Source organism: Protopterus annectens, chromosome 6.part0 (assembly GCF_019279795.1).
Source record: "Protopterus annectens isolate FY-2018-M chromosome 6.part0, PAN1.0, whole genome shotgun sequence".
NCBI lineage: Eukaryota > Metazoa > Chordata > Ceratodontiformes > Protopteridae > Protopterus > Protopterus annectens.
Window position 1 is genome coordinate 1,903,479,048 of NC_056737.1, and position 20,180 is coordinate 1,903,499,227.

The 20,180-nt window shown below is 43.1% G+C and overlaps 1 protein-coding gene and 1 long non-coding RNA gene across 2 annotated transcripts in view; one reads left to right on the top strand and one right to left on the bottom strand.

The window, feature by feature from the left end:
• CFAP65 (cilia and flagella associated protein 65) overlaps positions 1 to 7,166 on the bottom strand; it is a 2,328,717-nt gene extending 2,321,551 nt beyond the window's left edge. The window contains exon 1 of the mRNA XM_044075222.1: positions 7,083 to 7,166. The gene's annotated coding sequence lies outside the window, so the exon portion shown is untranslated. The remainder of the gene's footprint in view (positions 1 to 7,082) is intronic.
• Positions 7,167 to 7,193: 27 nt separating this feature from the next.
• LOC122804977 overlaps positions 7,194 to 20,180 on the top strand; it is a 201,460-nt gene continuing 188,473 nt past the window's right edge. The window contains exon 1 of the long non-coding RNA XR_006365259.1: positions 7,194 to 7,322. This is a non-coding gene — a long non-coding RNA (uncharacterized LOC122804977). The remainder of the gene's footprint in view (positions 7,323 to 20,180) is intronic.

Sequence of the window (20,180 nt, forward strand, 5' to 3'; positions counted from 1 at the left end):
TACTGGAATTGGAGATACCAAGCCATCAGCTTGAGATTTTGGAGACTGGGATGCACCAAGCCCTGCAGGTGAGACAGCAGGTCCAGAGCTGGGTCCAGAATCCAAGGGCGGTGAACCAGATGAGGCCAAAGAAAGGGGAACCAGACTTGATGGGGCCAATAAGGTGCAATGAGAATTACTTTGCTTCCCAAACGTTGGGCTTTCCTCATTTTCCTCAAAAACTGGAGAACCAGTGGAGTAGGGGAAAGGCAAAAAGTAGTCCTGGGGCCCAATCAAGGAGAACAGCACTTCTTGGGGACTCTTTGTTTGGGAGAATTAGTGCAAAGTAGCTGCTGCATTTGTTGTTTATCAGAGAGGTGAACAGATCATAGCAAGCCTGGTCCCAATGCTGAAAGATCTTCATCAACATGTTGTGGTTGAGAAACCCCTCGTGAGGCAGGAGGATGCATCTGCTCAATTTGTCCACAATCACATTGGAGTTTTTCGGGATATGCATTGCTATCAGAAATCAGTTGGAAGCAATAGCCCATTGCCAAATCCTGAGGGCTTCCTGACATAGTGGGTAGGATCTGGTTCCCCCCTGCTTGTTGATGTACCAGACTACCAACATGTTGTCTGACTGGATTGCAATTGTCCCAGAAGAAAGGACAGACTAGAATACTTGCAATGGTAAAAGCACTGCTCTCAATTCTAGGACGTTTATGTGCAAATTGGCCTCTTGCGGGAACCAAGTGTCTTAAACAGTACTTCCCAGATAATGCCCCCCACCCTGTCTGGGAAGCATCTATGGCCACTATGGCTCTGGGTAGAGAGGGAGAAAATGTGCGACCACATAGATTTTCTTCTGACTTCTTCCACCAGAATAAATACTTTTGACAGCGATTTGTTATCAGGATTGGATGAGACATTGAGCGAGTTAAAATCAACCATTAGGACTCCAAAAGCCATTGAAGCAGCCTCATGTGGTATCTTGCTAGGGGTACTAAGGTTATAGTCACTGCCATGGTTCCCAGAGTATGAAGTACCACGTGAGCAGGAACTTTGTTTCAGGAAACGATTCCTTGAACTTGCGACCTTAGCTTTATGAGCCTGTGGAGGGGGAGGGAGGCTACACAAGAAACTGTATTTAGTCTTGCTCCTATGAACTCTAGGCCTTGTGTAGGAGACAAATGTGAGTTTTCCTTGTTGACTGAAATGCCTAGAGCTTCGATGAGATGCAGCATGAAGTCTGTGGCATAAAGCAGTAGATGCCTTGAGGAGGTGGTGAGGAGCCAGTTGTCCAAGTATGGAAGCACTCGGAATCCTCACAGTCTCCAGTGATCTGTTACCACTGCCATGCATTTGGTGAACACCCTGGGGGCTGTGGTGAGACCAAAGGTCTGTGCCCGGAATTGGTAATGACTAGCTCCTAGCTGGAAGTGGAGATATCTTCTGGAGCGTTTGTCCATCTTTATGTGGTAATATACTTCCTAAAGATCTATAGAGCACATCCAATCAATCTTCTCTAAAAAGGGAAGAATAGACTGAACTGTGACCATCCAGAATTTCGTCTGTTGTACAAATTTGTTCAGTAGGCTTTTCAGTCCCCTGTCTTTTTTGGCACAAAAAAAAATCTTGAGTAAAATCCGGAATCTATTTGGTCTGGTGGGACTTCTTGGATGACTTTTTTTTTTTGGAGCAGCTTTTGAATTTCTACTGCTGCTAGATCCTTTTGACTGGGTGGAACATTGGGAATTGCTTTTGGAACTTTGGTAATTTTCCCTAATATAAAAACTGCGTTTGCATGGTTTTGCGCACCGGGCAGTGCTGGTTAGCTACGATTAAATTATTCCTGTCTCCACTAAGTCTCCTCTTCAGTTTTTCCCTTGAAACTAGTCTAACTCTCAATCTAAGCACTCAAAAAGCATCTTACAGCCCAGCACTTGCTCAGACCTAATAGCAAGCACTAATATACCCTGACACTGATTGCCCAGCAGGGCAAGGCTCTTTATTCACCCCTCACCAACCAAGCAACTAAGCAGCTCACCCTACTATTCAGGCATGACCAAAGGGCAACTTCAGGTGCACTCTCCAGTCCAGCTGGTGAATCTGGGTATCCTGAGGCAATGTTATAACTGCCTCATGTACACAGGCAACCCTCTCCTCCCACTACAAAACACTAACATATGCGAGAGATGCAATTATACAGCCAAACTGGAAGCTAAGCTGTCTCCACCCAAGACAGGAACAGACAGTCAAGTGGAGAAGGTTAACACTTGCACCACAACTCCAGCTGCACACAGACCTACAAAAACAGCACTGGCAAAAAATACACATAAATACACAAAATCATACTCAGAGGCTCTAAATAAAAACCTGCAAAAGCATCAGAGACCTTCAAAGCAAACACCCAAACAACCTGCGCTTCCCGTCACAAACCAAACAACACATAAAACACAAAATCAGTGTGCCGCACAATCACAGCCCTTACGGCGAAATAACATACCTAACACACTAGTAATAGGTGACTCTATAGTCAGGCACACTGACGTCCTACTCACTAGGCTGGACAAGCAGAAGGTTACTGTTAGCTGCCTGTCGGGATGCAGAATCCGCCACATAACACAATAACTCAGGTCACTCCAGAACAAGTACAAATATGACTCTGTCATTGTTCATGTTGGTGTGAATGACCTGAGACGTACCTCCCTGGACTACATGAAAAGAGACATGGAAGCGCTCTCTGATCATGTAGCCCAGGCTGGTATAACCCTGACCTGGAGTAGCATCCTGCCCTCACCAAGAATGATACCACAGTATAAAGAAAAAATGATCAATTTCAACAATTGGCTAAGCTTCTGGTGTCATTCAAAGGGGATCCAGTGTCTGTCAGCCTGGGATGACATGATCGACAAGCCCCGTTGCTTCGCAAGAGACGGCTTGCACCTGTCACCCCTAGGCTTTCAAATACTGGCCAAGGCTCTTGCTGCCCCCATAGTGCCTTTTTTAGGCAAGGCTCAAAAGTCAAACCCACCTCTGTAAACAGCACAATTAACAAAAAAATGAGGGTTATGCTACTCAACGCCAGGAGTTTAAATCTCAAAATGCACGTGCTGGAAGCACTCCTCAGTATGGAGAACGTCGACATCTGTGTAGTAACTGAAACCTGGTTCAAAGCTCCAGAGAGCACCCCAGCACTACCGGGCTAAAACTCATACCACATGTTTCAGCCACAGAACATGGACCGAAACACAAAAGGAGGGAGTGTATCCATATTCATCAAGGATACCTACACCTCCAGGTTAGTGGTGCAGCATGATACCTCTGAGATCATCCATGTGCAACTAACATCGGGCAAATCTGCAATGCAAATTGTGGCTTGCTACAGATCACCCTCCATGGCCCAGGACCACCACTCCACCTTTCTAGAGACACTGGAAAACATGAAGGTCCTACCAAACAACCCTGATATTGGGCGATTTCAATTACCCACCCATTCACTGGGAAAACTACTTGAGTACAAATTCCCAGGCCCAGCACTTCCTGGAAATTCATCAACTCAAATGCCCTGGATCAGCTGGTAAACTCCCCTACCAGAGGTGAAAACATATTGGACCTGGTCATCACCAACATGGGCAACAGGTGTTTCACACCGGAGGTCAACTCGTCACTGGTTAGATCAGACCATAAACTAATCACTCTGGATGTCCACACCCTACCACCATCACCAACTAAGGAAACCACAGTAAAAAACTTTTCTAAAGCAAACTTCAACTTACTTAAGACAGAGGTGGTAAGTTTCACAGCCCCCACGCTAAAGGATAACACTGCCCAAGATGAAGAAACCTTTACAAATGCACTCTATGAGCACCTACAAGGATGCATGGATCGTGCCATCCCTAGCAAAACCAAGACTCACTCCTCTAAGAGAAGGAAACAAGTTTGGTGGACCCCTGCGATAAACAGGCTACACAATAGAAGGAGGAAACTAGTTAAGAAAAAAAGCAAATCCCAAGAAGGAAAGACATCCCTGATCAGTATCAGTAAGAAACTGCAGTCCCTCATGAAATCATCCAAGGTTAACTTCGAAAGAAAAATAGCCAAGGATTCAAAAGATAACCACAAAGATTTCTTTAGCTATGTTAAGAATCTAAGTGGCAACTCGCAGATATACACTGAACTAGTGCAAAATAGCACAAAATATATTGAACCTACTGATATTGCCAACATCCTGGCAGATAGATTCAGTGCAAACTTCACCCCCCTCTCATCTCCAAAAGGGCCCATAACAATACTGGAAAAGTGTAGTGTCCCAAAAATCACAGATGCACAGGTGAAAACAGCCCTTTCAAAAGCCAAAAACACAGCGTCAATGGGACCAGAAGGTGTCCCAGGCAGCGTTTTGCATGAACTACAGAACAAACTAACCCCCCACCTAAACACACTGTTCAACCTCAGCCTCTCCACAGACTATGTGCCCATAGAATGGCACACAGCAATGGTTATTCCTCTCCAGAAAGAAGGGGCCACAACTGACCCTGGTAACTATCGCCCCATAAGCCTGACTAGCCTGGTCTGCAAGGCTATGGAGCGCATCTTTATGGAACTCATTAACAAAGACATTGGGAACCTCCAAACACTTGACCCGACCCAGTTCGGCTTTGTTAAGGGCAGATCATGCCTACTAAACCTGGTTGACTTCTTTGAGACAGTCACCAAAGCCATAGACGAGGGAAAGGTGAATCACACAGGCTACCTTGATCTTGCCAAGGCTTTCGACATCATTCCCCACTCGGGTATTACAGAAAAACTCACCAGCCTGAACATAACCCCGTACGTCACGAGATGTCAACTGGCTTACAGACAGAACTCACACAGTAAGAATAGCGGGCTCCAGGTCAGACTCTAAACCAGTCACAAGTGGTATCCCTCAAGGCTCGGTCCTGGGACCCCTACTGTTCGGCATATACGTCTCAGAAGTACAGGCAAACACAGGAGGACTATGGCTAGCCAAGTTTGCTGATGACTGCAAACTGGGAGCCATAATTGACTCTCCGGCTGACACAGACATCCTCCAAAATGGCCTTACTGAGACGGACACCTGGTGTCAGAGTCATGGCCTCAAGCCAAAAAATGCATAGTCATCCTGTTTGGGAAAAACAAAACACCTACTAATTACCACATAGGTGGCAGCCCCTTAATACAGAAGAGGTAATAAGAGATCTGGGGACCCAGGTAGATAGTAATCTCTCCTTTGACAATCATATTGCCAAAGTAGTTAGGAAATGGTCCATCTAATTACTAAAGGGTTCGCATCTACAAATAAAGAGGTTATAGTGCCCCTCTACTCGTCACTCATTAGACCCATCATAGAGTACAATGCCCTATTTGGGATGTACCTCACAAGACACTTCCAACAGCTGGAAAGACCATAAAAGTACCTCACCAAGAGGGTTACTGGTCTCAAACATATGTCCTATGCAACCCGACTGAAAAAAACTCCAGCTGTACTCAATGGCATATAGCTTACTCAGAGGTGATCTCTGCCTGACTTACAAAGCCATGTCCAACTCAGAATTGATGGACATGCCCCACCTAAAGAAATCCAAGTTACTGAGAGCCACGAGCTCTAGTCAGCTAAACTTTGCCACAACAATAAATAAAACATGCTGGAGGGATAGATTCCTGTCACAGAGACTCCCCATGCTTTAGAACAAAATTCCAAATTACATCAGGCAGAGCCACTCACTAACACTCTTCAAGAGAAACCTTGACGAGAGGATGGGTAACAGAAAATACACCCCTGCACTTCATTGGCTCTGCTTGACAGAGGATCAGTTAATTAATCAATGGGGCAGCGAAAGCCGACACACTCTGGCTAGGCTTATAAATGCCCTTGGGCAGATAACCTAGTACCTACCTATGAACCTATGAAAAGGGAAATTTGCTAGGCTTAAAATGGCCCACAAGGGCAGCTAGCATACTCTATCCCTCATCAGCAGTACAGGCAAACTGTATTTCCTTAATACTATTTGGGGAGTGGAAACCTAACCCCCCCCCCCCATCCATTTTGTAAGAGGATTAGGGGTGTACCACTCATTTACAGACAGCATTACAGAAAATATATTTTACAGAAACTGCATATTACAAATCACTTCCATCTAAATGAATAATAAACAGTACAATTATCACATTACTGCTATTACCACTTAATTTTACACCACAACCAAAATTAAATGTCTCATCATCATTTTGCAACTCCTTGACAGGCATACAGAAATTCAGTGAGCAATCACGCTGTTTACATAGGTTATTTATGTAAAGATCACAGTTCAGTCTAACATATAATAACTTTGTTCAGTTTCGAAAATACTATAAAACTCTCTGAAATATTAACTACCGTTGGCATTACCAGCTAGTCACTGTCCTAATAAATAATAGCTGGCAAACGGAATAGTACCAGAAGTATAATATCCTGCTGCAGCTGAGGTTTCTGGATTTTTTTTTCGGAAGAAATTATCCATACCTCTCAAGTGTACCTCATTCGGAGGAATGTTCCTCATTTGAGGTCCAGAAACAATAATGTTCCTCAAAGTTCCACATTGAAGGTATCTGTCAACCATTAATTGCTAGGTATGTTTTAAAGTGATATCCATGATAAAGAGGGCAGAATCATATTAATTCATCAAGATATGTTTTTATATATAAAAATAGCACATTGTAACCATTTTATGAGCTTCCTAGGTGAAGTCGTTAGTAAGCTGTTAGTAAGTGTTCCACATTTTGGCCATTTGTCACACACTAAAAGCGGTAGTGTTCCTCATTTTGGAGATGGAGGGTTGAGAGCTATGTAAACTACCACGTAGTCATGGTTGGCAAATTATTAAACCGTGTGTGAAGCATGTTTATCCAACCTGCTAGTGTGTATTAGGCTTAACAATATAAATATGCATCTTTGATTTAGATGTGTTATAGTCATGTGACGCTGAGTGTGGTGATGTATTTTTTTTCCTGTAAATCATGATTAAAACAAATCGAATCGAAGTGAAACCATTGATTTGGTTTTGCCGGATATATAGATCTAAAAAGAAGTATCGCTTTACCTTAATGCCTGCAACCAGTACAATCAGAACTTGGAGGAAAAAAAATACATCGATCGGTTCCTGGACCCGAGACTGTTACCGGGAGGCCATGCTTCACGTTGCTATAACAACTAGACGCCTCATTCTGTTTGCATTGTAACCACGGTGGCCTCTAGAGAACGGAAAGACGACATGTTTCCGGCCGACACTCATCATCCAATTGTAGTTTTTTTAAGTGAAGCTTCAGAACGTAGCGAAAAGGTAAGCAGGTACTGTGAAAGACCGAGGAAATCCTGCATTTTTTTTCTAAAAAAAGTGTATCGGTGTATGAGTGAGACATTAAGTGCAGCGTCCGTAGATCTTAACTGTTGTTTATTTTTTCCCGTGGCCCTAGTCAAATGTGTGATTTTCTAGTAAATTACTATGGATTACAGTCGTTCAGTAATACTAGACATTACAGAGGGTCTCTAATTTGTTATTCTTAAGAACACATTGATGCAGAATGTTAACATTGCATGCGAATTTAACGTAATATTTAAATTTGTCCTTGATGTTTGTCTTTGTCCCTGATTCTTGAGCAAAGAGATTGAGAGCTATGGATTGGCAGCAGCCATAGAATCTCTGGGATCGTGTCGGTCCCATACTGGTCAACTGTATCTCAATATGATATTCCTCATTTGGGACCTTAAAATTCCAATTTCCATACTATCCCATATTCAAGTCCAGACGTTTTAACAGCTATGTACAATAAATAGTCTTGAATCATAGTAGTTTCAAAAAGAACTCTGTGAACGTATGAAGAAGCAGCATCGTAGCAATTAAAAATAACGTTTTTTAAGTATGAGGAAAAGAAACATCTACTAACCACACAGCGAGTTTCCTAGATGAAACCGTTAATAAGTGCTTCATATTTTGCCCATTTGTTTCACATTGTGAAATGCAGGCATCATTTACAACTTTGGCACATACCTGTCAATGTCATAGCATGAGAAATCTGGATAAAGCCAAAATAATGTGGAACATAGGCCCAAAAAGGGCAGTATTTAAATACAAGTCATAAATTTAGAAAGTTGCAAGATTAACAGGTTTTGTGTTAGCATGCATTTTTTAAGTATATAAAGTCTTAAACTCAAATGTATGTCATTATTTTTTGGCTTTAATCCTCGTTGATTTTCTAGAACAATACAGATTTTATGAGGAATTGACCAAAAATATGAAGCAAATATCTGGACAGTTGAGAGGTATGCTTTGGTACAGTTCAGTACTGCTTCATTCTCATTTCGGTTTTAACTGGAAGGGGGAAGGTTTGGCATAATGGTTAAGGTCTTCACCTCATAGACACAAAGTACAAGGTTTGATTCTGGGTTCAAGAAATTGGCAAGACTTAAAATGGTCCTTCAGAATAGTTGCCATTATATTCATTTACAAATTTATGACTGTTCACTATTAGCTACTGTTAATACTTTCCTGGGTGCATGTTAAATGATCAATCAATTAAAACATCAAACATCAGTTCATTGAGGTAAAAGCATTGAAAGCCAACTTTGTCAAATCAAAATGCATTGAATCGCAATAGTTGGCCAACAGCTGCACATAAGTCAAAATTAATATAAATATTTACTGCCATCATGTTATACATACCAAAAGTAACATGTAGGATTATAATGTCACAGCTGTTGCTCAACTATTGCAATTCGATGTGTTGAGATTCAACATCTGCTTTCGATGACAAAATGTTTGATGTTTTCATCTCGATGAACTGACATTCAATATTTTAGTCATTCGATCGTTTAATATAGAAGCCTTTCATGGACTTCATCATAATGTCAGTCATTGTCAGTACTCATCTGGAGTCTATTGAAAAAGAAAAAAAAAGTCAATGGAAAATTCTGTGGATGAAGTTGAGTAACAAACAAATACACATGCTCTGAATCTCCAGGATAAAAGGTCCCGATACCCGATTTCCTCTTCTTACTTACTAAACCATTCCTTCTCAGCTGGCTTTTTATGTCTTAGTGAGGTGAGTTTATTGCACTTCTCAGAAGAAAAATGTATGCTTTATTGTTGTGTTGTGTTGTCACATTACATATCAGCATGAATGTAGACACATATGACACTACTTTTGCTCCAAAATTTTGATACTGTCTTCTGTTTAGTGATACTGTTATATCTTTACTGATGTGTCAGTGATGTAACAGGTGCACTTTCTCCTTTGGTGTAGAAGGTTTGGGTTGTATTCCCACACCAGGTAGCTCAGCTGCTGACATTGCAGTGCAGAGTAAGGGGAGTGGATGGTGGAGTTGATAGTAGCTCAGGCGGATGTAAAAGATCCCACAGCAGCTTTATTTAAGACAATATAAAAACATTATGTACATATTTGCAAACTGTACATATTTACAGGCACATGTATATGCATTTCTGTTTTTTTATTCTTGTTTTTATTATTTATCATTTTTTTATAACATCCTCATTGTTATTCTTAAATAACTGATCCCCACTCTTTCTTCCACAGCTATATTTTTTCGCAATATATCTGCCAAAATTAATTTCCCATTTAACAAAATTTCATTCATTTTTTTCATTCCAAATAACCAACATTACATAAAATAAATTCTTATCCACCCTTCTCACATATTGTTTCTTTTTGTTCTTATAATAGCCACGCATAATTATACTCATGTCTATATTGTTTATATCATTCATATTCGCACTTTTTCCAGAGTTTCACTACTCTTGTCTCTTCCTTCTGACAAAATAACTACACTCTTTCAACTTTCTTTTTATATGGCATATTTCACTTTATTGGAAACTGGTAGGTCTCCACAGGACATCCTGGCTTTCTACTTTCTTGGTACACCATTTCTTCCTTACTTTATTGGCTTTAATCACTTCTTCTGGTAAAGTCAAGGATTTACATAGTAAAATTGTTTCATAACATTATTATACTACATTCTTCTATCTTTCTCTATGTCATTAGTTTTTATTTTCCATGTTAGTATTTTTTCTCGATAACTTTTAATTTCTTTATTTACATATTTTTTCTCTTATTATTATTATTATTCTCATCACCTCCCTTCTTCTGGTAAAGTCAGGGATTTACATAGTAATATTGTTTCATAACATTATTATACTGCATTCTTCTATCTTTCTCTATGTCATTAGTTTTTATTTTCCATGTTAGTATTTTTTCTCGATAACTTTTAATTTCTTTATTTACATTTTTTTTCTCTTATTATTATTATTATTATTATTATTCTCATCACCTCCCAGAACTTTTTTGTTCTTATATTTAAACATTCTAATTTTTAATTTTTATTCCCTTCCTCTTCCCACTTTTAAAAATTTTAAAGAAGCAGAATAAACAAACAGATTTAAACTAACTCAGATTCACCCTTATCTTCACTCGTATACAACACGTCTCTTTTCACTGGGTTTAATCTTGAACCCAATATGAAAGAAAACACCAAATGTGGAATTTCTTTTTCAGATTTGTCTGGGATCATATAAACATTTGGCATATATGCTGTTTTTCTTAATACGGAATTCACCAGATAAACCTTTTTCCTGAATGCTAATCTATACATTCTCCACAGAAGAACTATTTATTTCATTTCTTTTATCAACCCGTCATATTGCATCGTAGCTACATCATTTTCCAAAATTATCCCTAGCAAAGACGCTTCATTCATTGAAAAATACACACCCCATTTTTCACCACATTACCCAACCCCTTATTTTTATTTTTATTCAAGGTCATTCCAATTTCCTTTAAACATCCATTCAGACAAACCAGCACTTCCCTCATCCATATTTTATTCTTCGCAAGTACAACTATATTGTCTGTGTATGTCAAAACTACTGGAATCACCCCCTCCTTTTGCATCACATATCTAGCATCTTCATTTTATAAGCTACTTTACTCACTATCACATTTATTACCAATGAAACAATATTCCACTTATGGGACATCCTTGTCTTATACCACACTTCATGCAGATTTCTTTACTTAGCCACCCATTCACTAACATACTCACTGTATTTTATGATAGGACAACATGCACACTCTTCTAATTCTGTTACCTCTTCCATACTTCTCCATAACATCCCACAAAGCATCATGTCCTACTGTATCAAATGCCTTGCTAATATCACCTACCATAAGTTTTACATCCTACATTTTACTTAAAATATCATCCACGGTTTTTCTCACAACCAGTAGCAATTCTTGACTTTTTTCCCTTTTATACAATATATACCTTCTTCAGTAATGTTTCTCATCTTTCCTTCCATTCTCCTCTGTATTATTTTCATAAAAATATATATAATCTGTTTTATTTACTGTGATGGATCTCCATTTTTGTTATTTAATTCTTCTCATCTTCCTTCTGTATAAATTTTAATAACCCACTACATAACTCTTCATAAACAAACCCTTTTTTTCAACCGTTCATTCAGTACATTTACAAAATATTGTCTTTGCCAGTCCATTAATTTCTTGTGTATTCCATACCCTATACCATCTGATACTGAATCAGTATATCTGATGTTGTAAATCTTTATTCATTACTTACTGTTAGGACCTCGGTTCCATCCTCGGAACCGATATGGCCATTTCCCAGCTTGCGCAAGCCAAAAACTCTCAGCTAAGAACCTACCCACAATGCTCCTGTCCTAGATACTCCAGATCTCATTTGCCGCATTCCTCGTCAGACATGTTAGCCATCTCTCTCAAAGCTAAGTAGTATTTTGTTGTTTTTATGACAGTTTTTCTTCTGAATTGCAAAATTTTTAGTCAAGTTAGTCTTTTATCACTGTCGCCTATAACCTAGGACTATTTCCTACCCTTTTTCTTGGTAATTTAATTTGTTACCTCTTTTGACTGTCCCTCTCTCCTGTCTTTGATAGGCCCCACTTTTACTAGTGGTATTCCTTAACTTAACTCCACTGGTTTTTCTTCCTTAATTCTTCTACAGGATAGCATTGTTTCCTTACCATGTCAGACAAAGCTAAGTTGGGTTTTAAACAGTGTGCAAGTGTGGACGTAAGATGCCTAACTCAGATACACATGTCTGTTGTGTCTACTGTTTGGTCGTGGATCATTTTAAAGCTGATTGTGACATTTGTGCTGGTTTTTCTAATCCGACACTAGCAAAACATAAGAATAAACTTATTTTAAAAGGTTTACTCAAGACACCTTTCTCAGAGGCTCTATCTGGGTCGGAGGTCTCACCCCTTCCCAAGACCAAGAAATATAAGGGAAAACAGAGTCACTCAGTTCCTGCATCTCCGTCAGTTATGGAACCAAGTCAGCTCTGTGCTTCACCCGCGCCCTTGGTGCAGACCTCTTTGGCACCAGGATCTGTGTCCTGTCCCTTGATGCTGACCATGGTATTCACTCCTGTCTCGGTTCCAAACACAGCACCACTGACTTTGGTGCCGCCTTTGGCTCCTACATCGGCTCCGATGACTGTTCATGCCTCTGCTCTATCCCTGACCATGGTGCCGACAGTTTCCTCGGCTCCATGGGCTCCAGTGACTGTACATGCCTTGGCAACATCCCCAGCCACGGTGCTGACAGTTTCTTTGGCTCCATCGGCTCCAAAATTCGATTACCTGCCAAGGACAAGATATTCTCCTACTTATGACCCTTTCTTGGGGCAGAGCTTTAGCCCCTTTCTAGAAAGACCTGATTCCCCTTCTGCAACCTCTCTTAGCTCCACTAGGAGTTTTTCTGAGCTAGACCTAGTGCGGGTTGTGGATCTGCTTCGGGTAGCTAGGGGATTGCCCATTCCAGCTAGACCTTCCTTCCCTCCTGGCTTGGAATCTTTTATCTCATCTTCCCCTGCTTATCCTCCCCCCACCAGCCGCTTTAGTACATACTATCTCGGCTCTGACAGCAGTACCTCCCCTGTCGGCACCGAACACCCTTGTAGCATTGGCTACGATGAAACCAATGCTTTCTCGGAGCGGTGCTTCGACTGTCCGTACCTTGGTACCTAACCCAGCACCTATTTTCTCATTGGCACCATCTATGTCCATGGTTCCAATGGCTTCCAGTTCTCTCATAACCCCTCAACTGGAAGTGGGCTCGGGTGTGCCTGCTGTATAGGTGATGGATAGGGCCCTTCACTCAGAAGGCTCACAACCAGAGCCTAGGACAGCAGTATCAGAAGCCCCTATGAAGGGAACCCCTTCTCCGGAGTCCTCCTCAGAAGATCCCACTGGAGAGCCATCCCCATAAGAAACGGTGCAAGAGGAAGCACATTGACTCTCTGGAAGAATCTATCACAGAACACTGATTGTGATGAAGGGGAAGGGTCCCCTCGTTCTCCCCCAGACGACATCTCATTCAGAGACATTCTCGAAATCCTCAAACAGTGGGGGTAATGGAAGTCCTCTAACCCTTCTTCTGATGCATCAGTGTTTCTGCAGGCATTCCGTGCCTGGCCATCTACTTCCTGGGTGACCCCACCAGCAGATGATCTTGTCAAACTAATTGTGCAGCGTGCCTGGAAGGCCCCTGACAATGTAGAACCTGTCCCTCGGAGGCCAAACAAAATTTTATGTACACCTGAAGACCAGCCCCACTGGTCCAGCAGTTGACAGTTGATTTTATGGTCATGGCGGTGGCCACCAAGAGGGAACTGGCAGAAGATAGTTCCACTGTCCATCCTCCAAACAGGGAGTCCCGGACCATGGACAGACTAGGGAAGTGGACCTATGTTTCAGTGACCTTCGCCATTCGGTCACACTTTACTCACCTCCAAAGAGACCTAATTTCTGAAATGTCTTCCTCTTTGGCAGGGGTACTGCCTGATGAGGTGCGTGACACTGTCGCCTCGCAGCTAGATACCCCTGAATCCATCTCGAACTCCTCGATGCATTTGATATCTCACACTGCCGAGGGGGCAGCTTGAGCTGCCGCATCTGGTGTTGTCATGAGACGTAATGCTTGGATGCAGTTGTGTGATTTCGCAGACCCCTTTAAATCTTCCTTTGTTAACGCACCTATTGATGACTCTGCAATTTTTGGGCCCAAGGTACGTGACACACTTGCACGTAGTGAGAAAGACAGAAAGACCTTGTGTGCTGTGGGCATACACTTTTCCAACCCCCAGAGGCCCTATTCCAGTAACCAGAAGGGGGGAAAGATATGGTTCAAGAAATCCCAAGGATCCTTTCGTGACACTCATGGTGAACAATCCCCCCGGGGCAGAGGGAGCAACTCATATGGAAGACGCCCCTTTCCGGGTAGAGGGGGGTCCACGAAACCAGGGAGCCAGAGATTCTTTCTCCGGCAGACCCTACCAGCGCTCCTGAGCAGCTGCCCGATTGCTTTCCTCTGGAAGTAGTCAGGGGTCATTTCTCTCTGCATCTACCAGCCTGGCATCTTATTACTACCGATGTTTGAGTGCAGAGAATAATATCCAGAGGCTACCAAATATCTTTTGACCTAACTCCCAGACCCATCAAACGAATCCCCAATGTACCACCCAATCAGAGGGAATTAGCAGCCTTAGAAATCACACCTGATACACTTGTAATAGGTGACTCTATCGTCAGGCACACTGATGTCCCACTCACCAGGCTGAACAAGGAGAGGGTCATGGTGAGCAGCCTGTCGGGTGCTAGGATCCGCCACATAACACAAGCACTCGGGTCACTCCAAGGCAAGTACAAATATGACTCAGTCATTGTCCATGCTGGTGTGAATGACCTGAGATGTACCTCCCTGGACTACATGAAAAGAGACATAAAGGAGCTCTCTGAGCATGTAGCCCAGGCCGGTATGACCCTGACCTTGAGTAGCATCTTACTCTCACCAAGAATGATGCCACAATATGAAGACAAGATGATCAATTTCAACAATTGGCTTAAGTACTGGTGTCATTCAAAGGGGATCCAATGCCTGTCAGCTTGGGATGATATGCTCGACAAGCCACGATGCTTCGCTAGGGACGGCTTGCACCTGTCACCCCTGGGTTTCGGATATTGGCAAAGGCTCTTGCTACCCCATAGTGCCTTTTTTAGGCAAGGTTCAAAAGACAAACCCACCTCCATAGGTATCACAAGGGATAAGAAACTAAGAGTAATGCTACTCAACGCCAGAAGTCTAAACCTCAAGATGCACGCACTCAAAACTCTCCTTAGCATGGAGAACATCGATATCTGTGCAGTAACAGAAACCTGGTTCAGGGCTCCCGAGAGCACCCCAGCACTACCAGGTTATACCTCATACCATGCTTTTCTGCCCCAAAACTTGGACCGAACCACAAAAGGAGGGGGAGTATCGATATTCATCAAAGATACCCACACCTCCAGGTTGGTGGCAAAGCACGAAGCATCAGAGACTATCCATGTGCAACTAACAGTGGGTAAAACTGCCTTCCAGTTTATAGCCTGCTACAGACCACACTCCCAAACCCAGGAACCCCACTCGGCCTTTCTGAGAACACTGGAAAATATGAAGGTCTCTCCAAACACCATTATATTGGGCTTCAACTACCCAAACATAGACTGGGAGCATTACTCTAGCTCCAACACCCTAGCCCAAAGGTTCCTAGAATTTATAAACTCAAATGCTATGGAACAACTTGTTACCACTCCCACAAGAGGGGAAAACATACTGGACCTGATCATCACCAACATGGGGACTCTATGCTCCAGACCAGAAGTGTATCCCTCACTGGTAAGATCAGACCATAAACTAATCTCACTGGATATTCACATCCGACCCCACCCCCTGCCCAGAAAACCACAGTGAAAAACTTCTCTAAAGCAAATTTCACACTCCTCAAAACCGAGGTGGAATCCTTCAAAGCCCCCAGGCCTGTGGAAAATACGGCCCAGACCGCAGAATCCTTTATAAACGCATTCTATGAACACCTTCAGGAATGCATGGATCATGCGATCCCAAATAAAACCAAGAACCAATCCTCCAAAGGTAGACGTCATGTCTGGTGGACCCCAGCCATAAACAAACTATACAATAGAAGGAGGAAGCTACTAAATGATAGAGCAAAATCCCAAAAAGGGAAGGCTTCACTGATCAGTATTAGCAAAAAACTATGGGCACTCATAACATTGTCTAAGGCCAGCTTTGAGAGAAAAATTGCATAGGACACTAAGGATAATCACAAGGCTTTCTTTAGGAACCTGGGTGGTAATTCCCAGATATGCTCAGAATTAGTCCAAAATGACAAAAAATACACTGAACCCACAGACATTGCCATCATCCTAGCTGACAGGTTCAGCGCAAACTCCCCCCCCCCCCCACCAAAAGGGCAAATATCTATTCCAGCAGAGTGCTGCCCCCCTGACATCTCAGATGCTCAGGTAAGAGCCGCCCTCTCCAAAGCAAAAAAACACAGCATCGATGGGACCAGACGGTGTCCTGGGCTGCGTCCTACATGAACTCCAAGAAGAGCTAAACCCAAACATAAAACTACTGTTCAATCTCAGCCTTACTACAGGATATGTGCCCAAAGAGTGGCGTACAGCAACAGTGGTCCCTCTCCATTAAGGTGGTGCCTCAACGGATCCTGGAAACTATCGCCCCATAAGCCTGACTAGCTTGGTCTGTAAAGCTATGGAAAGGATCATCATGGACCTCATAGATAAAGATATTGGGGACCTACAGACACTGGATCCTGCCCAGTTCGGCTTTGTTAAGGGCAGATCCTGCCTCTTAAACCTGGTTGATTTCTTTGAAACAGTCACCAAGGCCATTGACGAGGGGAAGGTGGTCCACACAGCCTACCTGGACCTCGCAAAAGCCTTTGATACAATACCCCACACGGACATTATAGATAAGCTCACCAGCTTAAATATAAACCCCTATGTCACTAGATGGATTGCAAACTGGCTCCAGGACAGAACCCACATGGTTAGAATTGCTAGAGCCATGTCAGACTCCAAAACAGTTACAAGTGGTGTCCCACAAGGCTCAGTCCTGGGACCTCTCTTGTTCGGTATATATTTCTCGGAGGTACAGGCCAACACGGAAGGACTGTGGCTGACCAAGTTCACAGATGACTGCAAACTGGGCGCCATAATCAACTTTCCAGCCGACACAAGCATCCTCCAAAAGGGCCTCATAGAAACAGACAACTGGTGCCAGAGCCATGGCCTCAAGCTAAATGCCAAAAAGTGTATAGTCATCCCCTTTGGCAAAACAAAGTGCCCACAAATTACCACATAGGTGGTAATCCATTAAGTACAGAAGAAGTAATTAGAGACCTGGGGACCCAAGTTGATAGCAATCTCTCATTTGACAACCACGTGGCCAAAGTGGTTAGAAAAACATTTTATATAGCCCACCTAATCATGAAGGGATTCACATCTAGATCAAGGGAGGTCATCGTGCCTCTTTACTCATCCCTCATCAGGCCCATAATTGAGTACAATGCCCCTTTTGGGATGTACCTTACCAGACACCTGCAGCAACTGGAAAGACCCCAAAAGTACCTCACCAAGAGGATCAAAGGGCAAAAACAGATGCCATATGCTGCCCGGTTAAAGAAACTCCAGCTCTACTCAGTGGCATACCGCCTGTTCAGAGGCGATCTGTGCCTGATGTATAAAGCCATGTCCAACCCGGAATTAATGGACATGCTGCACCTCAGAAAATCCAAATCCCATTGAGCTACGTGCTCGAGAGACTTGAACCTCAGCACTGAAATAAATAGGACATGCTGGAGGGACAGATTCATAACCCAGAGGCTCCCTTCACTCTGGAATAAAATCCCAGTCCAGGTTAGGCAGAGTCCCTCATTGACTCTCTTCAAGAGGAATCTTGATGAGTGTATGGGAGATAGATTGTAGGTTTACTCCGGGTATCACTTTTGTGTCACTGTTAGACAGAGGCACAGTATACTAATCTCGAGAAAGGGCATAGCAAAATAAATTTAAAATGGGTGGCGAAAGCCAAACACATTCTGGCTAGGCTTATAAATGCCCTAGGGCAGATAGCCTAGTATGAACCTATGAACCTAAATAGAAAAACTGCTAAGAAAAAGGGTCATCCAACCAGTCCCACCAGAACAGATAGGATCCGAGTTTTACTCGAGGTTCTTTTTAGTGCCGAAAAAGACAGGGGACTGGAGACCAATCCTGGATCTCAGCCTACTGAACAAATTTATCAAACCTCAAAAATTCCAAATGGTCACAGTACAGTCCATTCTTCCCTTCCTAGGGAGGGACAATTGGGTGCTTTCTATAGACCTACAGGATGCATACTACCACATAAAGATGGATCTCCGCTCCCGAAGGTTTCTCCGCTTCCGTCTGAGAGCCAATCACTACTAGTTCAAGGCACTGCCATTCAGTCTTTCAACAGCCTCCCAAGTGTTCACCAAATGTATGACTGTTGTGGTAGCCCATCTTCGACTACAAGGATTCCAGGTGTTTCCCTATCTAGACGACTGGTTCCTTACCGCTCCGACCAGGAATCTCCTAGTCCGCAGCCTCTCTTACACTCAAGATCTCGCTCTCCGCTTAGGGATTACAATCAACAAAGACTAATCTTGATGTCTCCAATAAAGACACAAATTTATTGGAGCGGTCTTAAACACAACATCCTATCAAGCTTCTCTCCCCTTCACAGGCTTTTGAAAATAAGACACCAAATTCAAGACTTTCTTCCTCACACGTTTGTACCAGCATGTCTTGTACTGCAACTCTTGGGCTCCATGGCAGCTGCCATTACTGTGGTACCTCTGGCTAGACTTCACATGAGAATCCTGCAGTGGTTCCTTTCCGCACAATGATCATTGTTAAAACACCCACTCAGCCACATGATAAGCCTTACAAACTGTTGCAAGGAGGAAATGCTATGGTGGATGGAGCCACAAAAGAATCTTTGGTGTCGACCGTTCTGTCTTTCCCAACCTACAGCCACTTCACTATTGGGGGGGGGGCATTTTCAGGGAAAGACTGTCCAAGGCACCTGGACCCCCCTCAAGGCCAACTTGCACATAAATGTCCTGGAACTGAGGGCAGTTCTCTTAGCGTTGCAAGCATTCCATGCATCCCTGACTTCAGGGACCATTGCAATTCAGTCAGACAACATGTCAGTCGTCTGGTATATCAACAAGCAAGGTGGAACCAGATCTTACCCGCTGTGTCGGGAAGCCATGAGGATTTGACACTGGGCGATAGCTTCTAATTGCTTTCTTTTAGCAACGCACATTCCCGGGAGTTCCAACCTTATTGTGGACAGTCTGAGCAGGAACATCCTGATGCCTCACGAATGGTCCCCTCAACCCTGTAATAGCAGCTCAGATCTTCCAACATTGGGCAAGCTTGCTGCGACCTGTTTGCTCCCCCTCTGAATTACAAATGCAGGAGCTATTTTGCCTACTCCCCCCGCAGGGGGAACCACTGAGGGGCGCTGTAACGCACGATTGGCCCCTGGGTCTTCTGTATGCCTTTCCCCCATTTTTCCTCATTCCAAAATTTCTCCAGAAAGCTCAGAGGTTGAAAAGCAAAGTGATCCATATTGCTCCCTACTGGCCACGTCAAGTCTGGTTCCTGTTTCTATGGCCTCATCTGATTTACAGCCCGTGGAGCCTGGATCATTCCCAGGATCTGTTATCCCATCCTCAGGGATTAATTCACCCAAATCTGCACAGTCTCAAGCTCATAGCCTGGTTCCTCCACTTCCAGTGATTGCCAGGTTGCCTGATATCCCATCTCCTGTTCGTGAAATTCTTCTGGCCTCACAGAAACCTTCCACTAGAAAGGTTTATTCTAGTAAATTGATTAGGTTCTCTATTTGGGCCGAAGACCAGAACCTAGACCCTTTCTCTATGCCTATTCAAAAGATTCTGCAATACCTGACTACTCTCCTGCATGCAGGAGCCTCAGCTTCAACGATCACTGTACATTCAGCAGCTATCGCCAATTTTCATAATGGTCTTGAAAATTCTTCAATTATGTCACACCGCCTATGCAAGACTTTTTTGAAGGGGCTATTACATGTTAAACCTCCGGTCAGGCCTCTCTTAGATCCCTGGGACTTGACTCTGGTGCTTCAATCTCTTACGGGACTTGACTCTGGTGCTTCAATCTCTTACAGGCTCTCCCTTTGAGCCCTTAGATCACGTGATTTGAAATTTT